Source organism: Cynocephalus volans, chromosome 16 (assembly GCF_027409185.1).
Source record: "Cynocephalus volans isolate mCynVol1 chromosome 16, mCynVol1.pri, whole genome shotgun sequence".
NCBI classification, from domain to species: domain Eukaryota; kingdom Metazoa; phylum Chordata; class Mammalia; order Dermoptera; family Cynocephalidae; genus Cynocephalus; species Cynocephalus volans.
This window is the reverse complement of record NC_084475.1, coordinates 39,587,627-39,600,393: the sequence shown is the minus strand read 5'-3', so window position 1 is coordinate 39,600,393 and position 12,767 is coordinate 39,587,627. Positions and strand designations below refer to the sequence as shown.

Here is a 12,767-nt window from a genome sequence, read left to right as displayed (position 1 = left end):
AAGCTGATTTTCAGGTTTTTCAGTTTTGTTTTTGTTTTTTCTGGGGATTGAGTGTTTCCTTCAGTTTTATTTTAGATTCAGATTATGTCTGTTAATGAACAGTGAGCTCAGTACCTTGATCATACAAAACTGCTCAATAAGAAATAAACTTAGCAAAGTTGACCTTTTAGGCCCTTTAACTTCCTAAATCGTCAAATAAATAAATGTGTGATTAATATTCTTATGAATATTGTGTACTTAAATACATATTATAAAAATTTTCAAAAACAAAGGCTGAAACAGAGCTGGGAGAGGATCTTTTTCTATACAGCTTAGAGGAATATAAGCACAAAGAATAAAATACATTTTATTCTTTTATTCCAAAGCACGCAGAATAAAATACATTTTTCTAAAACCACCAGTGCAAGGAATTCAGCATAAATATTAGGTCTATACATACAGCTATTTCAGAGAAATGAGACCAGATAAATGAAAAAATTAAGTCCACTTTCATTTAGCTATCTGCATGATTTTGTGTAAGAATACTCCCAAAGAATCAAACACCCTGTGACTTCAAAACAGGACAGGCACCTTCATAGTGCTGCACAAGGCACATTCCCCATTATTAGCTTCCACTTGTCAGAGCCCTTTTGTCTTTTTCCTTCAGATCTCAAAATCAGTATAAGTCACAATCACCTGCAATTGTCTGACACGTTTCCAAGAAATAAAACACTTTGCACGGTTAGTTTACTTACAGTGATCCTGGTTCACTTTTTTTGGCAGCTGGCCATATGAGGATCTGAACCCTTGACCTTGGTGTTATAAAACCACATGCTCTAACCAGCTGAGCTAACCAGCCAGCCCCAATCCTGGTTCACTTTTACTAAGCTGATTGTACACAGGTCAATGTTCAGAGATAGAAGGGGAATGTACCAATCCTAATTATAAACCTCTCCCCGTGAAGTGAAAGGATAAGGGACTGAGAAATTGTAATTATATTTCCCCACCTGCTTTCTCCACTTAATCAATTTAGGCACATATGATAAATGATAGTCCCAAAAGCTAAGCTACTATTATGTAAACATCAATACACACCAGATTTGTAACTTGGTACCATGTATTTACTCACACTATCACCTTTCTGAAAAGGAAATAACTCCCCCCAAAATATAATACAGAAAAATAAGGAACATTTCAAATATATAGTCCTGAAAAGACTAAATTTACTTTTAAAAATATTCCAATTGCGACTATGCATTCAGGTTGGAATAGGTATTATTTTAATTTAAAAGACATCTATATTTTTCCTGCTTTGAAATTCACTTTTCAGATAAGCTATACTCTCTCTTTGCCAGAAAACTATAGTCAGGAAATAGCAAATCTATGAAAAACAAAAAATAACTAAAAATCCTAAGAGGTTGCTTACCATAAAAACAAAGCAATAAATTCTGACAGTCTGTATTTAAGGAATTCAGATTAACAAATTAGCTGCAATTTCACTAAAGTAGATGATATATCCTTGGCAAGTTATATTGGAATCTCCTGCTAAAATATGTGTCTCTCAAAACAAAGAGCCTTTATTTATAATGTCTAATGCCAAAAGTAAACAAAGTGAACAATTTCCAATTTTAAAGTTAAATAAATGACTTTGAAAAAAGTTTTAACTTGGCTAGAACATGGTACTGATAACACTAAGGTCAAGGGTTTGGGATCCCCGTACCAGCCAGCTGCCATAAATAATAAACAAATAAAAATAAAAATTTTAAGTCATTCTTATATTCCTGTTATTTACACAAGGTAAAGGAGGCAGCTGTCTGATTTTTCTGACACCAAATGTACTAATAATCTCGTCTTTTTCCAACTCTGTTAAACATGTTCATGAGAAGCAATGCTTGATCCTAAGGCCAAGATGGCTGGTACAGCCAAAAGGCTAAAAACACAATCATGGACAACAAAAGAGAAAAATATAAAGGAAAAAAAAACGCAAATCTACAAACCAAGTGGGGAGAAAAGGTAACAATGAAGACTACCTAACAGCCCTTTCCCAATCAAAAATAAAAAGGAACAAAATACATTGGCCTCCAGGTACAAGTAAAGAACTAAAAATTAAACTGCAAGAAGATTGTTCTTCAACTTGGCAAACTAGAGAAAGAGGGAGAGGGTCATTTTACCTACCAGTGCTTCTCTGCTCTTCTGTTTCCTTTTTTCCTACTATGTCTCAGATTTCTTTCTCTCTGTCATTCTTTCTACTGAAAAGCTGTTCTCTTTTCTCCTCTCCTTCCCAACGTTCCTTAGACCGTCCCCCTTTGCCCTTGTTCTCAAGTGACTGGGGAGACACAAGAAGAGCTTCCAACCTGCTGACAGTGACGGATGGCTGTGCAGAGGCACACAATGGCGGGCTCAGGCATGTCACCAGCCTTGCAGCTGACCTTCAAGAGAAAGAACCAAAGCCAAAGCCTCATCTGAGGGAGGATGATTTAATTAAGGTTATGGCCTGTAGCATTCCCTACAGAGTGCCAGGGACAAAGCTTTAAAATATTTCTCAAGAAGAAACAGCCAAGAAAGTTATGTTGTCGGTAGAACGCTGAAAGGTGGGAAAACAGAAAAGACAGCAGAGATGTGTTTGACAAACAAGCACAGGCACATCAAAAGTTCATGATCTAGTGGTATACTGACATCAAAATGTGAGGACAATAGGAAACGCATAGTGAGTATGTTTTGACAAGCCTCTCAAATTAAGAAATACTCTAGATGAATAATGAGATGCCCAGACTGAAATGATCAGGGGTACTCAATCCAGCATCAAAGTAAAGTTTTTGTTAATGGCAAGCCAAGAACCAGAACGCATGTATACTACTTCTTTTAACTATAACACATAGCCTGTTTTTAAAACAACTTTAACTACTGAGGGCAAAGCCTTGCTAAACAGGAAACAAATTTAGTTTTGAGCATTTCCTATGAGACAAGGACTCTGCTAGACAATGGCGACCCAGTGGTGAAAAAAATATACATGGCCCCTACCTTCAAGGAGCTCAAAGCCCAGTGTCTGCTGGGGGGAGGGAAGGGAGATGACATAGGAACCAAGTAATTACAATGAATGCTGGGGCAAAGAGACTAGACTGGTAGTCTGAAGAGGTGATTGTCTGAGTTTATTAAATCTCTATGAATGGAATAGAGTAAATTTTCTAAAAGCCCTGGCAAATTTACTCATCCACATGTGTACCATCAGACCACTACTGATAACTTCCTTACTGATGGAGTTTGGATGTATTGTCCTCTCAGGACTCATGGAAATCTGATCCCCAGTGTGGCAGTTTGAGTCATGGGAGCGGATCCCTCATGAACGGATTAATGCTCTCCCTAAGTGGGGGGAGTAATGAGTGAGTTCTCGCTCTATTAGTTCCTGCGAGCACTGGCTGTTTAAAAGACCTGACACCTTCTCTCTCTCTCTCTCTCTCTCTCTCTCTTGCTCGCTCGCTCGCTTCCTCTCTCCATGTGATCTGCTTGTACCCACCAGCTCCCTGCCGCTTTCCACCACGAGTAGAAGCAGCCTGAGGCCCGTGCCAGATGCAGCTGTCCTGGAACTGTAAGCCAAATAAACCTCTTTTCTTTATAAATTACCCAGTCTCGGGTATTCTGTTATAGCAACACAAAATGGACTAATACACTTACTTTGTTTGTAAACTAAAGTCTACCACTACACTCTGCCACTGAGATGACAACACACTAATAATTATCAACATGGCAGGGAAAGCAACAGACTCAAGAAGTCTTTTGTGTTCTTTGGAAGGCTGGCAGGAAGGGTGTCACCTGCAGGTGAGTTCCAGGCCAAAACAGAAGAGTTATAGTTCGTCTCCTCCTGGGTCATGTGAAACCTAAGCCAGACACAGGGACCACATTAAACCTTCTCAGCAGTTTTCTCAAAGTTCATCAAGACTCAAAGGTGCCAGGGAATCAAAAGGCAGGACCAGCACTTTACAAGCACTTTACTCAGCACTAGAGTGATGGCTGTCTCTAGGTAGCTGAACAGGATAGAATATGGCCCTCAGCAGCACAACAGGCAAACAGGGTCTATGTGATGGGCTTAAGTGCCACAAGCACAAACAGGAAGAAAGAAGAAATATTTGGAGGTTAAAGCCAAGCTCAGACAACATGGTAACAAGATGGCCGTGAAAATCCACTAGCTGACCCCCACATTGGCAAGTGTGGCCATATGGTAAAGACAGGCACAGGCACTTGGAAAAGCAGTAATTGTCATTAATCAAAAGATGTCATTAACCATACTGAAAAGATTATTCATCCATCATTTGGCCTTTTGAGCTATACCTTTGTACACATCCTATTTCCTGTCACATTTCTAGCTTCTCAATATTAGCAGCGTCTTGTTTATGTTTGAACATGCTGTATGGTGGCTGGGGAATGGCTATCAATAAGTACCTATTGAGCAATTAAAGCCACATCTTTTTCATTAATGATATATGATATTTTTAAAATCCTCATATAAAGTTGATTTTATACTGGTGGCACTGGTGGTATTAAAATGTATCGGTCAGTCAAGGGTTCAAGATACCCTTACTGCCCAGCTGTCAAAAAAAAAAAAAAAAAAAACACTATTACGAGTGTTTACCACAATTTTAAAAAATGACTCATTTTTCTCATTCCTTTTGAAACAGAAATCAGGCATTTGTCCTTGTGCTAAAGTAAATCTTTCCAATTCTTAAAATGTTAATAATTAATTTTCCAACTTCATTGTACGTGAAAAAACTATTCATTCTTCAGGGAAGTGAGTCACCATTATGACAAAAGAAGGCCTGCAATCACCAAAGTGCAAGGCAATAATTAATTAAAAGCCCCAAATCATTAACAATTTCAGTCCTGAGAGACACTTGGTAATCAAACCTGACCAGGACCTCTAGTTTGTGATGAATATTCGTATGTTTTAAGATACTTGCCTCAAACCCAGAGTCAATGAAGACAATTCTTTTCGCAGTGGCTCAATATGGGTTGTCTTAGTTGCAACTCTTTCAGGCAACAATGTCCCAACTGCACTTTAACAACATGCAGTGTTAAAGCCATTTTTTAATACATCAGAGCTAAGAATGCCACAATCTCTCCTAGGCAAACTTTTCATAATATAAAATTCTCAAATATTGCAGAACTTTTACTTACTGTCCAAACTAAGATGGAGCCCTGATATAACAAATGTAAAAGGTTTACCACTCATTACCATGTAACAAAAATAAGTGTCGTGTTACAAATCTGGTTACAAGGTCACACTAATAATAACAATCTCCAAGCAGAGTTGCCTCATAGATCAAAGGACTGATTTGTTGGGAGATAGCAATTCTGCCCTCTAAGATGCAGAAAGGAGGGTATTTCAAAAATTTCGTGGGAAAATGTAATTTAAAAATAATACAAATCTTTCCATGAACTTTTTGAAGACCCCTCGTACACAGCTTCTGAATCTTTTCACTGTTTTTAAAGAAACATTTTAATAAAGACCGTATGCCTCATTTTTCTTTGTATTGCTCACAGCAACCGGCAGAGTGCTTTGCACATCCTGGGAATGCAATAAAATATCTGTTCAACATAGTTCCCAACAACCAACATTAAAAGCTTCCCAAAGCAAGTACAGGAAAAACAAAAGAACATGCAAACATATTTCTAGTATGCTGTGATTCACAATACAAATCTGAATGTTTCCAAGAACTGCCTTTTTTTAAAAAAAAATGCACACTTCTACAATATTTGAAGTTTGCATCCTGCTTATAGAAAATGCAAGTAAAGCTAACATTATTTTTACACTTAGTTCCTTACTTGACGGAAATTTACTACAAGTAACATCACCCCACTAGAAGTATTTTATCATGTGTAAGTACTAGAAAAGGAAAAAGATATAGTGTTTGCCTTAAACTTGGGTGCAATAGGTTTCTAACCCTAAATGCAAATTATTTGACTATTAAAACATTAAAATATCTAAATTGCTAAATAAATGAGACTATATGAGAGGAAAAAAAAGTGCTGATTGGAAATAGGGACAAAGGAGTTCTCATCCCCGCTCAGCCATTAATTCGCTATATGACCTTATCTAATTAGTTAACTTCTCTTGGTCTCTACTTCATCATTTCAATATTATTTTTAAGTTTCCTCTGAACTATATGTGAAGATTCAGCACATGTAGCTGAGTCCAGAAAATGGATTTTTTCATATCACTCCCCCAACCAAAAAAGTCACATTTAACTTGATAGTTTTAAATATCTGAGTTTGGTTTTCCATCAAAACAATTTAATAAAATGTCAGATGAGCTTAAATCCATTTCAAGTAGAAAACTAAAACAAGTATTGCTTACAGATTCAAGTTTCACCTAGACAGCAGCTGCTGCTATTGAGAGAATAGTCTTTCTTTAAAAGTCTGGCTGAAAATTAGATCTCTTTGCAAATGGAGAAGACTAGTCAGGGTGATTTTCATGGTCTCAAAGATGCAGATACACAGCTTTTCTTTTTTTCATTTTCCATATTCATCTTTCTGGGATAGAAGGCAGTAAAAAAAAAAAAAAACTTGGCTTGGGAGGCAGAGATGAGTACAGATGTTACAATACAAACCCAGACAAGCCCTTCTCAATTGATGTACTATACGAGACACCCTTCCTTCTAATTAATGCTCACAACCCAAATGAAATGAAAAGATTTCCTGTGGCTGGGATGGGAAGAAGCCTGGACAGGTAAGGAACACCATATGACAATAGCTAGCCTAAAGTCTAAATAACTTACTCTCAAGATGGGATTCAGAACATTCTGGAAAGGGCCAAGAAAACGGAAGTTGGGCTGAGACAATTTGATTAAGCTATGATTTAAATCTCTTTTTAGCTTTAAAAGAAAAACACACACACACACACACACAGCACTAGGTTCTATAGTACTTTATCATAAATATATACAGTAACTTTAATCCAATTTAATCCTCAAAATATTCCATAAAGCATTTTAAAACTCATTTTACAGATGAAGAAATAATGTGAGAGGGATTAGGGGATTTTCCCAGCAGCCAATGTTTAGCAATTGCCAGAGCCAAATCTGGCTTCAAGTCCTCCAATCTTTACATTTTAAAATGGTGCTTCTGATACCAGTTTTCATCCCTACTATTTTGTCTGATTTAACCAACTTAATTTTTCAAAAAACTGCTCCCCCACGCCACCCTCAATCTGTTCCTCTTCTGGCTTCTTAAAACATCCTATGCATAATTCTCCCATACATGTACACACTTACTGGACCTACTTGTTAATTTCCTTGTCATCCTGGCTAGACTCATTTCTTCAACAGAGATTGTGTCTTACTCATCTTTATAGATGAAAACTACCACACAGGTTTTCACGCCCTGTAGCCTCCCCAGCTGCAACCACTCCATCCAACTCCTCATCCCGCCCAGCAAGAGCACTCCACAAAGCAGGTGTTGAGATTATTTCCAGGGGGTCTGGGACACAATAGGTGACTAATAAGTGTTAGCTGAACAGATGTCGGGTGAGTGGGTGGAAGGATGTAATACTCATAAATATTTTAGAGTACTTTACAACGTACACATTTACATACAGCATCCCATGTGAGTCGAAAATTGTGAATTTGATAGTGACTAAATTGTCTGTTTCTGACATGTGGTTCATCTTTCTCAATTTCAGAAACTTGTCCAGAGGCACGTAGCTAGTAAGCAGTACCCTTTCAGCTTCAGAAATGACCCACAAGACCACATTATCTCTCCGTCTTCTCTTCATTTTCTCGGTAGCTGTTGCTCGGTTAGCTGTATTAGAATATGACTGAGACGTTGTCCTGTTCTGGTTACCTGCTGTGAATCTGACACTTCTGAAGATTCACGAAATACAGGCTCAATCAAGGAAAGAGATTTTACTCAAACAATTAGCCAGCTGTGACTCAGGACATGCAAACAAGCACTATGTAAGAATTTGCAGATTCTACTCCCCTGTCCACACCCATGGGCCAGTCCTCTCGACTTATTCTCGCATTCAAAGGCTGATAAAGTAGGACAGGTGATGACTCAGAATTCACTTCTAACCTTAGTTTTCTGGGCCTGTAAACACACATTTACCAGCATGGGGTGGACTAAACTGAAAACCAGAAGCCAGACTTCTAGTTCCACCTACCACCCGCCAGGTACACAAAGCTGAGGGGAGTCATTTCAATGCAAAGTACAAAGCCCCAGAAAGTGCTACCCAATGTTTACTAAGCAAAGGACATGCCTACTGTGCACTCTCTGCTTTGCCCATCTACACAAACTCAAAAGAACCCTCCGAATGGCTAATCAAAGGCACACAACCAGAGTATGATACTCAGACCAACTTTGAAAAGAGCAAGCTTCCTTCAAGGGTCAAACAATAATAGCTCCTTTCTAGCCAACCACAGAACTTTACATGTGTTTGTTTTTCATACAGAGCAATTTCCAACAGGTATGCCTGGCTGCCCCGGGGATTCTGGCCTCCCTCAGCTCGTGGGAAGCCTTTCTCCCTTTCTCTAAACTCTCACTTCTTACTGGGAAGAGCTCAAAGACAACATCTGCTCCCCCTCAGCACGTGCAACAACGCAGCCTCGCATTACCTGGTCACACTGGAACAAGAGGAGTGAGTGGCTCCGGTGCGGAGTGAGAGTTCTTAAAATTATGAGTCACTCTATCCTTAACCCCAACTGCTGATGAAAGGAGACATATATCAAAGTCTGTTTTCCTAACCTTATGCGGAGAATTTAAGTGAGCTGTTTCCGCTTCACGGCGAGGTCTGGTGACGCACAGCCACCCGCAGCAGAGAGCACCCAGAGCAATCAGGACCTTGATTTTATTGCTGAGGGTGTAGCAACCAGCGTGAACTGTAGCACTTAGGGTCCTCGCAGAGAGGGCCCCCTCCTTTGCCAGGACCTCCCGACTCTGCAGAGAAAAGCTGGAAGTGGGGTCCAGTGCTAAGGCTATTCCCCAGTTTTAAAGAAAGCTGCACGTAATTCTAAAGCCTCGCCTCACCTTAACTAACAGAAAGTGGGTGGGGAGAGGACCCACCAACCCGGGGGACTAGCGAGGAGACAAAGATCACCCCCAAACGCGTGCGCGCGCGCCCTGCAGCCGAGACTCTGCAAGGCACATTCCATCAACCTTTCACTGCAGTCGGCTTCCTGTGGGGCTTATTCCCCCCACCCCAGCCCTCTCCAGAAGTTGCAGGCTGTTCACACCGACTTTCAAAGGTCCATTGTTCCCTTCCCTGTAGATGTAATGAAAAAAGAGGGAAAGAAAGAAATCAAGACACGGTTCCCAAGGACCCTTTCTTAGGGAAAGCCTGACACCGGGGGAGTCTGGTTACTCCTGATCCATACAAGAGACAGGGAAGGAGGTAGCGGGGGCAGGGTGGGTGGGTGCTGCTGGGGACCGGAGGATGTTTTCCATTTCAGCAGAAATGCCAACTCCAGAGCGCCAGGCCTCCAGGAACCGGGAAGCTCCTGGGGGCGGGGTCCGCGCCCTCGCAGTGGCCCCCGAGGAGGGGCGGGGGGCGGGTGACCCTGTCGCTTCTTACCTTCCCCTCCCCCGCTTAGCGTCGGTTCACTCAGGTGCCTACACAGCGGTCCAAAGAGACGGAGAGGAGCTCCTGGCGTCCCCGGGGCCGCACCTCCTCCCCATGGCCGGGGAGCCCCTGGCTTCTGCCCGGACGCAACTGGCAGGCGCAGCCGGTGCCTGGAGGTGCGCCGCTCGCCTCCCGGGAGTGACGCGCACTTTCCTCCGCCTCCGCCGGCCGCGAGCCTCGGGGGCAGGGGCCTCGGCTCGCTCTCCCCGGGAGCAGCCGCTCGGCTTTCTCCGCTCCTTCCCCTCCCGGAGGAAGAGGAGGAGAATCGCGGGCCGGAGCGTGCGTCTCCGCGACAACAGGGGAGGAGGCGGCGGCGCAGGACACAGCGAGGTCCCGGGAGTCGCGCTCGTCCCCGGTCGGCGGGCGCCGCGGCTCGCTAGGCTCGCGCTCAGACCTCCGCCGGCCAGACCAGCCGCCGGGCTCTGCTGGGCGGAGGGTTGCGCATCGGGCGGGCAGGCACGGGCGAGGGAGGCGGGCGGAGAGGAGGAGCCAGCGGCCGGAGGAGGCGGTGGCCGCGCGGGGCTCCTCCCCCGGCCCGGCGGGCCGAGAGCTGCGGACGCGGGGGCTCAGCGCCACTAGCTGCCGCGCGCGGGAACAGCGCCCCAGCGGCAGATCGCCGGGCTGCGGCCGCCGGCCTGGCTGCAGGGGAGCCTGAGCCCGCATCACCCCCGACCGAGCGTGATCCTGAGCCCGCATCACCCCCGGCCTGGCTGCAGGGGAGCCTGAGTCCGCATCACCCAGGGTTGAGCCGGACTGTGCGCTCCATCAGCCCCCAAGGGCCACTCCCGCGAATTTTCCGAGCGTCGGGTCCCCGCACCACGGCCTCCCCCACCTGGCCAGCCAGGAGCGCTGGGTTCATAGCCCTCTTCGGAACCAGCCTGCTCTCGGGCTCAGGACAGCTCCTCGAGTAGCTTGCAGCGGCCCTGGCACCCCGCTCTCGGGCTGGAATAAATATACCTACGTCTCCCCACGCCCCCTGCCCACGCTGGAGTGGCTGCCGCTTGCAGGGGTGGCGCTGAAAGCCACTCCCCAGCCCACCCCAAGGCCGCAGGACCTCTCCAGGGACGCCCGCCTCGGGTCTGGAGGAGCCCACCCAGTACCCAGCTCCCCCTCGCTGGAGCTGCTCTCAGAGAAGCCTTGGCTCGCTCCCGCGGAGGGCGCGGCTGGCCTTGATCAGTCAGACCCACGAGGTCCCGACCTAGTGACAGCTGCAGGACTGCCAAATCCGGGCCGTCGTCATCCTTTATTTAATTCAGAATTGGAAATTTTCCCGCTGGGGAATTCTTGCAGTGAATATCGTACAGGTAGTTCTCAGGGTTGCTCTGCCCCTTTCCCCCCACCGTTTTAATAAAAACCTGGTCGTGTAACCATGACACACCCAGCAGGCAGGAAGGGGAATTCCCTGTTTCGAGGGCTTTGGTTCAAGGCTTTGTAGAAGGGTTCTGTGTTTCCAAATCTTGGCTGATGATGAGAATCCCCTAGGGCACTTTGAGAAGACTGGATTCCCAGACATCACCCCATCTACTGAATCCGAGGCGCCGGAAATATGTAAGTTTGGGAAATGGTACTAGAATTAATTAAATTCAAGTTCATCGAAGTAATGAAAACCTTGGAAAGATGCCTCCAAAACCGCAACTGGCCTAGTGCTGAGACCTAACAGAAACCTTACCCAACTGCAAGACAGATGATTTTCAACAACAAGCTAGAAGGGATAAAAGACTATTTTCATGGTCCAAAGGTGCAATGTTTAGGACCATGTCTTATGAAGAAAAGACAGGTACTGTGTCATCCCATGTGGTAGGCTGAAAAATGCCCCCTTCCCCAAGATATAAGGTTCTGGAACCTGTAAATGTTACCTTATATAAAAACAGGGTCTTTGCAGATGTGATTAAATTAAGGGTCTTTGAGTTGGGGGGATTATTGTGGATCATCAGGCCCACCTTGATGGCCCTAACTGCAATCACATGTGCCCTTATAAGAGGAAGGCAGAGGGAGATTTCATGCACAGAGATGAGAAGGTAATGTGACCATGGAGGCAGAGATTGGGAGTGATGTGGTCACAAGACAATGAATGCCAGCAGCCAGAGGTAGGTGGGAAAGACAAGAAAGGATTCTCTTCTAGAACCTCTGGAGGGAGTGGGGCCCTGTCGATGCTTTGATATGGGCCAGTGAAACTGAGTTTTGTCTTCTGGCCTCCAGAATCGTGAGAGGATGAAATTCTATTGTTTAAGCCACCAAGTTTGTGGTAATGTGGTACAGCAGCCATAGGAAAATAACACACCCTGAGTCCAACTTTATATATAAATGCCCATTTTCTGCATCCTTATTAAACACCAGGCACTTTGCTTGGAGTTAGGATATGTTATCTAATTGAATCCTCCCAATAATTATTATTCCAGTTCTCGAGATGGGACACTGGGACTCAGAAAGTTTAAGGAGTCTACGCAAGGCCACGCAGCAAGAACCTTTTGGAATCAAATCTGCCAACCACTCAAATGTTTTAAAAAAGCAATTAAAATTTTGTATAAACTATTTTAATAAAATTTCTGGTTTTAAAGAGGTCTTACTTACTTCCACAATCTATTGCTGAAACCAAGGGAGATGGATGTTGGTAGAAAGGGAGGGTGTCTGGGTGCAGAGCTAGGGTAAAGGGGAACTCTCTGTATCTTCTGCTCAATTTTGTTGTGAACCTAAAACAGCTTTAAAAAATGAAGTCTGTCAGCCAAAAAAAAGATGAGAAATGGGGACTGAATCTTTGTGTTGCCTGTCTTTGAGAATTTTATAAACTTTTGTTCTTAGATAGTTATCTGGAACACGAAAAATCAAAGGAAACTCAATGTGAAAGGAAGTTATGGAGACAAAATGGGAGAACACAGATTTCTCTGGTCAATGGAATTGATGTCATAGATTGAGTTCCCAGGGAAGCAGGCTCTGAGACAGAGTGGCAGGATGTTCTTTCAGGGATGCCCACAGGGTCAACATCTGTGGCAGGAGGGGCAGGAAGCAGGATGGAAAGAGCTACAGTGTCCCCAGCGACACTACTGCAGGCTCCAGAGCTAGTCTGGCCCTTCAGGTTATTAGGCCTAAAGGGCTAGACCCTTCAATGCCCTCCTGAATCAAGCATTGGATGTGATCCAATGGGAAATGGTATGACATTGAACAAGGCAACTGTGCAGCTGAG

At 43.9% G+C, this 12,767-nt stretch overlaps 1 protein-coding gene across 3 annotated transcripts in view; it reads right to left on the bottom strand.

Annotated features, from left to right (window-relative positions):
• CEMIP2 (cell migration inducing hyaluronidase 2) overlaps positions 1-9,988 on the bottom strand; it is an 80,674-nt gene extending 70,686 nt beyond the window's left edge. For 2 of the 3 annotated variants that reach the window (XM_063080529.1, XM_063080530.1), the window contains exon 1: positions 9,539-9,988. The gene's annotated coding sequence lies outside the window, so the exon portion shown is untranslated. The remainder of the gene's footprint in view (positions 1-9,538) is intronic. The other variant, XM_063080531.1, reaches the window with a different exon arrangement.
• Positions 9,989-12,767: the final 2,779 nt, after the last annotated feature.